The following is a 12,652-nucleotide window of genomic DNA, read 5'->3' on the forward strand; positions in this document are numbered from 1 at the left end:
ATTTTACACTTTTAAAAATAGTTCATTTTTGCTGGCTACAAAATTAGATTTGAACCACCTGCTTGTTGTGTGTGTGAATCAACAACAAATTCACAGTTCATCATGCCATAAATACTCATGCCTTGGGAACTTGCCAGACACATGCCTTCTTCAATAATGTGATTTCACCCTGATTCCCCACTATAGAATTGTAACTCAAAGGAGAAGCTAAACCATTCAGAGCAGACACTTAGAAGTGTGCTTTTTGGTATTAATATGTGCATAAGATCAAGGCCCTGCTCGTTTTAAAATAAATTTAAATCAATTAAATACTCAAAGCCTATCATTATATAAAAGAAGTTGCTCTACACAGTTGTCAGTCTTAGTTCAGGTGAATACTGGGTGATGGAGCTTAAAGAAAGTGGGGCACACTGTAAAGTAGAGGAAGATAAGGAGGCGGCCTTTAAGCAGTTTACACAGTGCTGTTTGCCTTTAGAAACACAATTGCAATATAGGGCAGCAAAGTGGGACACAGGGAACAGGAGACTGTGAGAGATTATTATAGTGTTTAAATAAAAGCATATGTGGTGGACACTTACTTTTTGTTTTTATCTTTGTTGTTGCAAAAATAATACATACTCATCTTAAAAAAAAGTACAAACAAGCATAAAAAGCCCCCAAAGAAAATTAAAAGCTCCCACAGTAATTCATATCCTCATATCTACTCCTGGAAATAACTATTATTAAGGGTTTTCTTCCTGACACTTGCTGATATATATGCATATATATTTTTTAAGTGGAAAAAAAGCTATTCATGCTCTTTACCTTTTCTCAAAAACACTCCCTTTCTCTCAAACATTCCTCCATAATATGTCTACAGATTTAGCTCATTCTTTTAAACAAGTTATATTTCATTGCATAACTCTACCAATAATTGTTTAGCTCAACCCTCTGAATAGATATCTAGGCTAATTTCATTTTTGTGTGCGATTACCAATCATGCCAAAATAAAATGTGTGTCCATGTTTTTCTAGAAGTTAAATTCCTTGTAGTAAAATTTCTGGGTCTCCTGATACACATATTTCAAACTTCGCTAAATATGCCCAAGTTCTTGCACCAGGAAGGTCTAACTGCTCCATTGTACTGCAGCGCCTGCTTCCCACAACCATGATGATAATGGGCTTATCAAACATTTACTACCTGCCAGTCTGATATAGAAGTTCATTGTTTAGATGAATAGAAAAAAACAAATTTTAAGATGTTAAAAAAGTTCAGTAAGATTTAATACAACCACCTCCATCTAACCTATCATTATAAACACTATAAATGCCCTCACATTTACACTGAGGCAGAAAGTTCTTAAGGAAAGAAATCTACAGACTAATTCACTGAAGGTCACAGATTTATTCTGATAATTTTGAATGTCTCATAATTCTAAATGAGAGCTGAATAACTTTAACATTATTTCACATAAGGGTAATAAGACTTAAGTTTTTCACACTCCTGGCCAATGTCAAATAGCTAATTAATAGAGTTTGAAATCCAGCATCTCTTTTCTTTACTCAGAGATATCTTGCTTCTGACCCTAACACTCTACTGAAACTTCAAGTTCACAATGATCTTCTTGTGATTAACTTCATTGGTCCCTTTTACACTCTTATTAAAATATAAGTAGCATGTGACACTATGGTCTACTCTCTCCTTGAGAGTCACCTGTCCTTGACTTCCACCTTCCACTCCATATTGTTGGATTTTCTCCTGACATCTTGGCTTCTCTATTTGGTACCCATTCATTAAATCTTGCTGCTCCCTAATGCTCTGTTTTTGATTCTTTTCTCAGTCTAATTACAATTCCTGAAAGATTGGAAACACTCTTTCGTCCTTCATTTATATTTATATGATGAAGACTCAAATTTATATCATTATCCAAGTTCTCTCTCAAAACCTTGAGTTGTACTTATGTCTTGGAAATTTTCACATCCAATCTTCCCTAATGAACACATCATCTCTCCACTCTACCACTTGTTTATCTGACCATTCACCACACCTGCTGCTCAAGATATTCAGAATTAAGTCTTACTAACATCCTTCAGTGACTTCCTACCACTCTTAAAGTCCAAAGTTACTTAATACATCTTATAAGATGTGACATGATCTGTTTCCAAACTAATCTCTAGTATTTCCATTATGAAGACTCTTAGTAATAGAGCTAACCATATAGAACCCCATGGAACTACTTTTAGTGCCTTGAAAAATCCACTCTCCATTCCATCCTTCGGGTTAGATTGGGATATCAGCTCCTCTGGGATCCACTCAAATATGGGTCATATATCCCATATGGGTTCACAATAGCGTTTATTAATATGATAGTTACCATACTGCATTATAATTGCTTGCTCAGCTGGGCTTCCTCCTCCCGCTCTCAAGAGACTGCTAAGTCTGTGAGAGGCTTACTGTCTTTTGACTCTCTATCGTAGCATGAAGCAGAAATGAGTTGTTCAATAATTAGTAGTTCATTAAATACATGAAAAAGAAAGTTGAAGCTGAAACTTGGCACCCCAGCAATCCTTGGCTACTGCCTTTAAGCTGACTACCCCCTATACAAATCATTCTATGTGTATAGTAGTACCAGTTTAAGGGTCAGAATAAATGTTGTTACCTAGTGAATTATTCTAGATAATACACTTCAAATCTGACTGTTCTTTATCAATTATTCATTACATTCTAACTGGAAATATTTAGGAGATATTAGCACAAAAATATGTTATTTCTTATAATTTAAGCTTTTTTTCCCCCTGTAGGCTATGGATGAATTATTGAAAAGCTGTATGCATTAAACATGTGACATATGAGAGGGAACTAGCATTTGAAGAGACATTGCAATGTTCCTTTTGTAAAGGAGACAGATGATAAACCTTTACCAGTTCCTATGGTGAAGACCCATTGAGAGATACAAACAGATTAAAACTAAAATACAATGAAAAGCAACAACAAAACAATCCAGGGAGGCAACATCATGAACTTTACAACTATAGCCATATATTGATTATCTTATTTATATTCAACATTTAAAAAGTCCAGTTAGAGTGTCAGCTGCTTGATGGCAGGGAACATTCTAAAACTCTAAAAACAAAGAAGGAAGAGAGAAACATCTATAAAGTAAGAATTTGCTTTTACACATTTGGAGCTTGAAGTGATAGTGGGACTTGGTGGGTTTTTTCAAATATTTGATAACTGCCAGATAGACAGATAGAGTATATCTAGAACTAATAGGGGGGAATTTTAAGAGGCCAAATGTCAATTGAACCTAAGGAAGAATTTCCTATTAAATGAATGCCTTTGAAAATGAAATAGGCTGCTGCTGGATGAAGTGAATGCACTATCACTAAAGATGCTTCAGTGAATTATTGATGGTCACTTATCAAGGTTGATGCAAAGGAAACAGGATAAGCTAGAGGAAAGTGTATATTGATGGAATAGTCTGAGGTATAAGGATATTTCCTGTTCTACTTGTTACACTGAAATATCAACTTGATTATAATCACTAAGTATTTTAATTTAAAAATTCTAGGAAAAAATTGAGGCTTTTCAGAGAAGAGTTGTTGGCTTCCTTCCTTCTGTTACACTGGGCATTGTCTCAGGAAAAAACAATCTCTGTAGAGGTTATGGGATTGCAGTGCTTTTCTAATAATTATGTCTAGAGGCAGTAAAATTTTATACCATAGCTACTGTGATCTGTTCTTTGGGACCAAGGTTAGAGGAAATTATGGGCATCCTGATTAAAGACATTGGGAGAAAAGCTTCAAAAACTTGGTATATTTGCCCATGAAATTTAAGGGTGAGAGCAAATTTGCATTTCATGAAAATTTTTTTAAACTTACAATGAAAAATGGCAGTGAATATGGCATTTTATAAATAATTTGGCATTATTATCTCATTTTAAGTATCAAGTTCTTATTTTTTTAATACTCCTCTTGCACCCCAACCCTAAATAAAATACTGAGATCGAATACTATAAAATTTTATAAGAAACATTTTGATATGTAAGTGACCAACAGTGTAGACATCTGTAAAACTCTTTTAGAAAATTTTAAAAAAAATCACTCTCGTGTTGCTCTATTACTACCTCGATAATTATACACCATCTTATATCTTGTACCGCAGTCTTTTTACGCATTAGAAAATTGAGAATCCCACAAACTGTGGATTTGTCCCCATAATCTACACTCTGTTCCTTAGGGAGTGGGCACTGCTTCCATGGTCATATCTTCTGGCAGTTGAATGGGCTTATTTGAACATTTTCCTCATCTTTCTTCTGTCATTGGGGATGTCCTCCGCACCTCTCCATTTCTAATTTTTCAATGTACACAGACACCAAAACTGGGCTATGGTGAGAAATAACTATTACCTCTCCCACCATACTCTGCAACTTTATTACTTTCCTCCTTAACTTTTTCACTCAGCTTTACAAAAACCTCCCTCTAGTTCCCAGCAAGAAAAATGAAGGAAGATGGAATATTCCTTTCTGTACTTACTTCTCAATATTTCAACCTGTATTTCTCATTCTCTTCTTTAGAAATGCCCATTCTTTACCATTCCCACTGATAGATGGCTGAGATTCTCCTTTGTTACCTCTGTTCTTCAGTGGTCTTCTGCTCTTACCAACTCTTAAAGCCAGGGTAACATCTGCTTCTGTATACCAACTCCTAAACTCTGCCTCTTAGTCCTCTATCAGATTTTATTTACTTACAGGACTGAACACGATGTCTGTCCAGATTCAATTAGAAAAACACCCCAGAATAAATATTGACTGCAAAATTTCATTTTGTTGTCAGCGTATAGAGAATGCCAGATCCATACTAAGCTCTCAATGAATGTTTGTTGAATGAATTGAATGTGAATAACCACTATCCTTTTAACTACTGTTCTCTTCTCCTGGGAGATGGAAGAATCAATACCAATTAAAAGAAATATTCTGAACATCCAAACACAACATGATAAATTTACTTAGGCCAAAAATAAAGTAGTGATTTTTATATATACAGCATTCTGAAGAAGTGAAAAGGTGATTGATTTAGGAATATGAAATGCTATTAAAAAGATACTGATCTCTATCATGTGACTTGCTTTGCATGACATTAAAATAAATAATCCAATCTTACCAGGACTGTAACAGCAATCATATGATGTCCATCATAGAAGATATGCCGTTCTTATCCCCATAGCAACATCTGTAGTACTTATGCAAATCACTTTAAATTAACCTTGATATGAAAAAAAAGTACCCTAGGGATAATGCTGTTGTTGTGGCAGTTCAGATGAGTAACATGATTTTCTAATAAAACTCCATAGCAAAAATTAGGATAACAAGATCCTGTTAGCAAATTTTCTTAATATGCATTGGTTAAACCATAGCATCGGTGCTAGCATAGGGGTAATCAGAGATATTACAGATAATGAGCTACCTTATTGACTATTGCCCTTTTGTAACCCAGCATAGTTCATGTAGTGGAATGTGTTTTGAGTGATTTGCAATTTAAAAACACGAGATAATGATAATTTTACATTTATAACTTTAAATTTTGGTATGAATTTAGTGCTCTCTCTCTTTTTAATAGGAATATTTTCTATAGTCAGTGGATCATGAAAACAAACTTTACCCACCTAGACATAAATCCATGGCTTAAAAAAAAGGCCTGCTTTGTAAAACATGCAGTACTGTACAAATGAAAATACACAGGCTTTAGGGCAAAGTCACACATTTTCACCATGGGTCTAATGAATTAAGATAGTGCTTTACCCGTAATAACTAAAAGTGTATTTGGAAATTTATACCTAAGAGAAAAATAAATATGCTCTCAGATTTTGCAAAATCCCAAAGTGAACGACCATTTAATTTTAGTACAAGTAAATTATGGAATTTCCTATTAACTGTGATCTTTATGTTAAAATACATTTTAGGTGTATTTTAATAAAATATGATATCAGAAATCAAATTATGTGTAGCTGAACTGTAGCAACTAAATTAGAAAGGAAGAGCATTTTCTGGAAATAAATGTAACTGCTTCTGTGCATTGAATTTTGAAGATTCCCTAGAGTAATTAAGTAATTAGGTTTTTGCTTCTGAACTGGATTGCTTAAATATGGGGTAGCTAATTTTCAGAATTGTGAATCCAAGTGCTGCTTGGCCCAAGGGACTAGCACTTGAGATGGAAATATCACCTTTTGGTGGTTTGGATTTGGCCCAGATCAATATACCAAAGATATGAAGGCAGGAATGTAAAATCCTGTAGAAAGCCAAGTTGTTAGAATTCCTTTGGTAAAAATAAAACGAATTTACCTTCAAACACTTAAGGTGGTGGTGATGTAGGGTTGAGTAGTATATTTATTACCTCTTGCTGCTATAACAGATTACCAAAAACTTAGGGGCTTAAAACAAAAATGTATTATCTTACAGTTCTGGATGTCAGAAGTCCAAATGGGTCTCAATGGGCTAGAATTAAGGTGTTGGCAGAGCTGCACTGCTGCTGGAGGCTCTAGAAGAGAATCCTTTTAATGTGTCTTTTCTAGATTCTAGAGGCCATCCACAGTCCTTAGCTCATGACCCAATTCTTCCATCTTCAAAGCTAAGCTAGGAACAGTGGGAGTAGCCCTTTTCATACTGCCATATTTCTCGCTCTCTTCTGCCTCTTCTTCCTGTATTAGGGGTCCCTTTGATTACACTGGGCCCACCTGGATAACCCAGGCTAATCTTTTAAATTTAACATCAGCTGATTAGCAAACTTAATTCCATCTGCAACCTTAATTTCTCTTTGCCCTGTAACCTTATTTATTCTCAGGTTCTGAAGATTAGACATAGACATATTTGGGCAGCCATTATATTGCCTACTATAGGTGAAATTGCCAAAAATCACTGGGTGAGTAGTGAAGAATTCATTAAGTCATTTGTTTTGCTCAGTGACAGGAAACAATACAATTATTTTCCATTGAACTTGTTGAAATTAAATACAAAATAGAGACTGGACTTGAGATATCCTGAGCAGACAAAGCCATGTAAGCCATGTAAGCACGATTAAATCTAGCTCATTTTATGAACATAAGTGAAACTTAACTTAGACTATTTTTGGTAAATGCCTCTGACAATCATAAAGAAACCTAAGTGATCTGCTTAAAAATAGTATAAGATAACAACTTTTAACCAATCACCTGCCCTCTGGAAGCCCCCATTCTAATAACCAATCATTGTATAGGATAAACAACTTCCTCATTTTCACTTTATGAGCCATCTTGTAATTCTTGTCCCTGAGCTGCATGTCCATCTTTGAATTTGGAAGCTCCCAGATGTGAACTGTTTTCATGTGTACAATAAACTCTCACTAAACACTATTTATTGATCTGGTGGTTTTAACTTTGCTATTTTGGATTTTTGATAAACTAAATTTCATGTGTAGAATTATACTGCATTAAATTTGCATAACACTAATTAATGTCTAATGACTAGATTTCTGGTGGAAGAAGGAAGTATTTTTCAATTTATGTTATTTGTATATAACCTTGCAGACAGACTACTGCTGAAAAATATGCTTAGTTGAGAATTTGGAACTGTTTTACCATGGAACCTGGAGATACATCCAATTGGACCATAATACTACATTTACAGTAAGACTGTAGATCAGAACTTAGCCATTGCCACTGACTTTACTTTGCGAAAAGTCAGGAACAACAATAACAAAAATAACTTTCTCTATTATATGTACTTTTAAAAGTCACTTTGAATCCCTTTTCAGAACATGGAAAGAGATTGCTTTTATAATAAAATGAATCTTGCCTTAATCCAAAGGACTTTAGTTGGATACTAAGTAATTAAGTATATTCATATGTATCACTAATATATTAGTAGGTAGAACTAGGCAATTAATCTGAAAGAACTAAAAATTTGGAATAAAACTACACTTTTAAAGATGTATAATAGGATACATTAGAATATACAAAACATACTCAAGAAAAAAGATCAGCATAACCTTGCATAATTGAAATCATTTTCTACTATGAATTTCAATTTACAGAAGTAGAAAGATATTTTGTACGGATATATTTCACTGGAGTCAAATTTAAGGCTATAACTGAACATGATTAGAACATAAAAAATTAACAATGTTAGAACCATTAATGGGAGGGCTATTGAAGACAGCACACATAATTCTTAAGGCTCAAGGAGAATCATTTCAGTTTCACCAGTAATTAATTATAAGCCTTATCTTAAGAAAACCTTCACATTTTCCAAGGCAAATATATATCACTTTGACAGAAACATGAAAAACTCTTTTGTCTAAAAATCTCAGGTGATGACTTAACTGACAACATGTATGCAGCATTAAGATTTTCTACAATCACAATCAAGTCAGGCCTTTATTTGTTCTATATAGATAAAAATAGACCCTAAATTTCATTCTACTTCTCAATGAACCACATGCATTTCAGGTTGTAAACTGCACACATCTGTTGCTCAATCATTTTACAAGGCCAAGTGCCCTGAAAGAGATCAAAGTACCCACTTAAATTGTGCCTCTCTGCCACAGATTTCTGTAATGGCAATACTGAATGGAAATAGCAGATGGAGAAGTTCAATCAATACTATTATTTAACACAGTATGGGAAAGAAAAATCCAGTTTGTTTGATTACCTTTCCCATATAAGTGTAGGCCTGGCCCCTGATATCCACTCAGTGAGTGGGATATGATGGATGGGTATCACTTGTCAATGAACTTCAGACAAGCTGACTTGTACAATTGTATGTGCAAAAGTCTGAACCAGAAATGGAAGAAATTGCTTGAGTTAACAAAAGGGTGGCAGCAAAGGCTTTTAAACTAATTGAGTAGCCAACGTCTATTGAGTTTTTACTACATACCAGCCACTCTTCTAAGAGCTTTATAACTTTTCACTAATCTAATGGCCACCTTGGCACTATAACATTGTTAAAGAGGAAACAGAAGCACAGCAGATTGAATTATTTGCCTTCAGTGACTCAGCTATTAAGTAGTAAAACTGGGATTTGAATCCAGAAGGTATGACCCCAGAGTCCATGCCCTTCTACACAGTGTGCCTCTGGTGAGTGCACCAGGGCCTGTTAAAGCCAATAACTCTGTGGACAGAACCATTCTATAAATATGGCTATTTTAAAGTACTTTTCTCCACATCCTCACCAACAATTAAATTAGAATATTCTCTAACACCATATATACAAAAATAAACGCAAAATGGGGTAAAGACCTAAATGTAAGACCAGAAACCATAAAACTCCTAGAAGAAAACATAGGCAGAACACCCTTTGACATAAATAGTAGCAATATTTTTTGGATAAGTCTCCCGAAGCAAGGGAAATAAAAGCAAAAATAAACAAATGGGACCTAATTAAACTTAAAAGTTTTTGCACAGTAAAGAAAACCATTGACAAGAGGAAAAGACAACCTAACTGAATGGGAGAAAATATTTGCAAATGCTACGACAGATAAGAGGTTAATATCCAACATATATAAACAGCTCATACAACTCAACATCAAAAAAACCAAACACCCTGGTTAAAAAATGAGAAGAACTCAACAGACATTTTTCCAGAGAGGAAGTGCAGATGGCCAACAGGCACATAAAAATATGCTTATCATCATTAATCATCAGGGAAATGCAAATCAAAACCACAATGAGATATCGCCTCACACCTGTCAGAACAGCAATCATCAAAAGAACACAAATTTGCCATGATTTTAGAGCTAGCAAATGGTAGTGCTAAAATCTAAATACAGACGATTTGTCTCTGAGCCTGTACTCCTCACCACAATGCTACAGTTTCTGTCCTTTGTTAGATGTGGAAGTAAGGAAAAGAGATGACTCTAGGCTTCCCTTTTTTTAAATACTGGATAAACGGTGAGGTCCAATGGCTTCTTGTTGTGTCATCACATGGTGTCTCCTCTGTGTGTGCACATCCATGGTCTCTTTTCTTCTTCTCACAAGGACACCAGTCCTATTGGATGAGGTCCCTACCCTTATGACCTCATTATATCTTAAGTACCTCTTTAAAGATAGCTCCTAATACAGTCACATTGGGGGTTAGGGCTTCAACATATGAATTTGGGGTGGCCACAGTTCAGTACATAATTGTAACTGTGGAAAAATTAGATTACTATGTCTCATACAGAGTTAGAAATACAATACTGATAGGAAAAATTGGAACTAGATTTTGATTTATGAATTATCAGTAGTGGAAATTATGGATGACACCACCCACAAAGAATGTGAAGTGGGAAGTTAATCAGAACAAACACAAACTCCAGAGAAAAAACAGTGTTCCAGAAGGAAGGACTAAAAGAGAAGAAAGCAAAGGAGAACGAGATGTACTAGGAAAATTAAGATAAATTGATGGCAGGGAAAGAGTGAATTTAATGACTTGTGGAACTGTCAACAGCCCCAAATGATATATAGAAGTCAAGTACAATAAGAAGAGAAAAGGTCACAGAATTTGGCAATTTGGAAAACTTTAATAATTTCAGCAAGTATATTATCAATAGCATGGTTAGAAGAAAAGGCAGATAGTGTGGGAGAGAGTAGTAAATAGGAGATGAGGAAGTGGACCCCGTAAATGTGACTTCACTTTCAAGACCTTTGGGAGTGAAAAGAATCAAGAGAGATAGGAAGCAGCTTGAAGGAGAAGTAGAGAAGCTGAGCTGATGTAGCCCACGAAAGCTGGTCCTGGCTCATGTTGAGAGAAAAAGAAGGCTAGAACTCAGCCTTAGGTTACTTTTCCTTAGGCTTTCTGTTTAGCCAGTAAACAGTAATGCAGAGATATACATATATACAATCAAAAGATCCAGTGAGTCAGTGTGTCTTCCCTATGATGGACTCAATACCTGGTATAGGGTGAAGAATCTGCTGGGCAAAGGACCCCAGGGCATGGATTCACTGTCTTTACAGGTTAAGGCTGAGAGGAATGCCGTGGGGTGGGGATGTGGAGGGGAAAACCAGCACAGAACAAGGTCCACCCTATTTCTGTAGAAGAAATAAGTGCTGATCACCAGTATACATTTCCTAAATCACTGGACGCTACAAGAAATTCCAAAGCAGTGGACCTGGCACTGGCCTAGCATACAAGCAAAAGATTTATTTTATTTTTTTTAATATAGAAAGAAGTTGAGAATAGATTGAAAAGATAAAATGAGGTTAGAGAAAAAGAGATTGAAATATAGGAGAGGGAAAGAATAGTTTCAATTAGGTCCTGGAGAAGATGGATGGAGATGGAGTTTGGCACTCAGGTGGGCAACTCAGCTTTAGGAAAGAGGGAAGAGGGGCAAAGCAGTTGGTGAAGGTAAACACTGAGTTTAAATGAGAGAATTGGAGTTGAGAAACTTCACGTCTTCTAGTCTTCAGCTGCTCAAGAAGGAGGTGGCACAATTATCCCTGAGATGGTACTAGTGTACAATAAATCAAGTGGCTCAGGGAGACTGGAGATGATTTGGGACAAAGCTGTGGAAATGAGCAAGGCAGGAAAATAATGACAAGCAAAATGTAAACCAAAACCATGCTGAAATAGTGAGAATCCCTGGTTTCCAAAACTAAATGTGCCAATCCCTTAACACGTTCCCAACTACTCACATCCAGGTCTGAAATCTCCACTAGGGAGGCTATGGCCCCCTACACAATCCACGGTGCCAGTGGGATCCAACAGAACCCTGGGTTCCCTGGACTTACTCCTCTGTTTGCTTTCTGAAGGCTGAAGCTCTCCTAAGCCAGACTCTGCCTTGTCTTTATAAAACGGACCTCTTTCATAAGGCCTCCCTGGCACAGAACAGGACATCGCACAAGTGGGTGAAATAACTGAATAAATAAATGAAACACTCACCTCTTCAACAAATTAAAGAATTTAGTGTGTTTTAGAGAAGTGGGAGCATTAATACTGACAATAAGTTCGGCCAGGGAATTAGAAGATTTGAAAATGTTTATCAGTTTAGTCAGAGAAAGATAAAGCATAGCTGTGTCATAAATTCCCACATATGTCTGACAAAGATCTTGAATGGAAGCTAATTTCAACAGTATTAGATTTTGAGCTCTTTGAGACAGGATGTCTTATTTATCTAGCCTAACACATAATTAGTAGTTATTCAGTAATTATTTGTTGAAGGAATGAATCCCACGACTTAAATTAACCCAAGTTCCAGGAATAGAATTGACATTTAATATATAATATTAAAATTAAGCTAAATAGAAAGTTGAATAAAATATTAAAAATAATGACATTTCTTATTTTTCTATTCATTATGGACAATTCCACGTTCCTTCTTTGTATTTCAAAATTCAAAGAAAATAAGGAAAATGACCAGGAAGGGATAGCGTTCACTTCCTGGGCTTGGTTTGAGGACCTCACCTGCCCCCCCGCCCGACTTAATGTTTAACTTTTTCTTGAAAGAAAGTTCCATGTACGAAGCATATATCTTGAGAATTAAAATTAGTTCAGTCTTTGGGTGGTAACTTCATGGGGTTTTTCATTTTTCCATGTTGCTTATCCATACACCCTAGTATTTCTGAAATGAAGTCGTCTGATAGTAAGAAGTAGTTTAAGCTTTGTAAGTGAATGAAGAGCTGGAATAAGGTAAGCAGATTCAGTTAAACCACCACTGCTGGATTC

The 12,652-nt window shown here is 35.6% G+C and overlaps 1 protein-coding gene across 7 annotated transcripts in view; it reads right to left on the minus strand.

Annotated features, from left to right (window-relative positions):
* ROBO2 (roundabout guidance receptor 2) overlaps positions 1-12,652 on the minus strand; it is a 1,245,885-nt gene that overhangs the window by 1,017,515 nt on the left and 215,718 nt on the right. The gene's annotated exons all lie outside the window — the stretch shown is intronic.

Source organism: Balaenoptera physalus (assembly GCF_965194825.1).
Source record: "Balaenoptera physalus genome assembly, chromosome: 4".
Classification (NCBI taxonomy): Eukaryota; Metazoa; Chordata; class Mammalia; order Artiodactyla; family Balaenopteridae; genus Balaenoptera; species Balaenoptera physalus.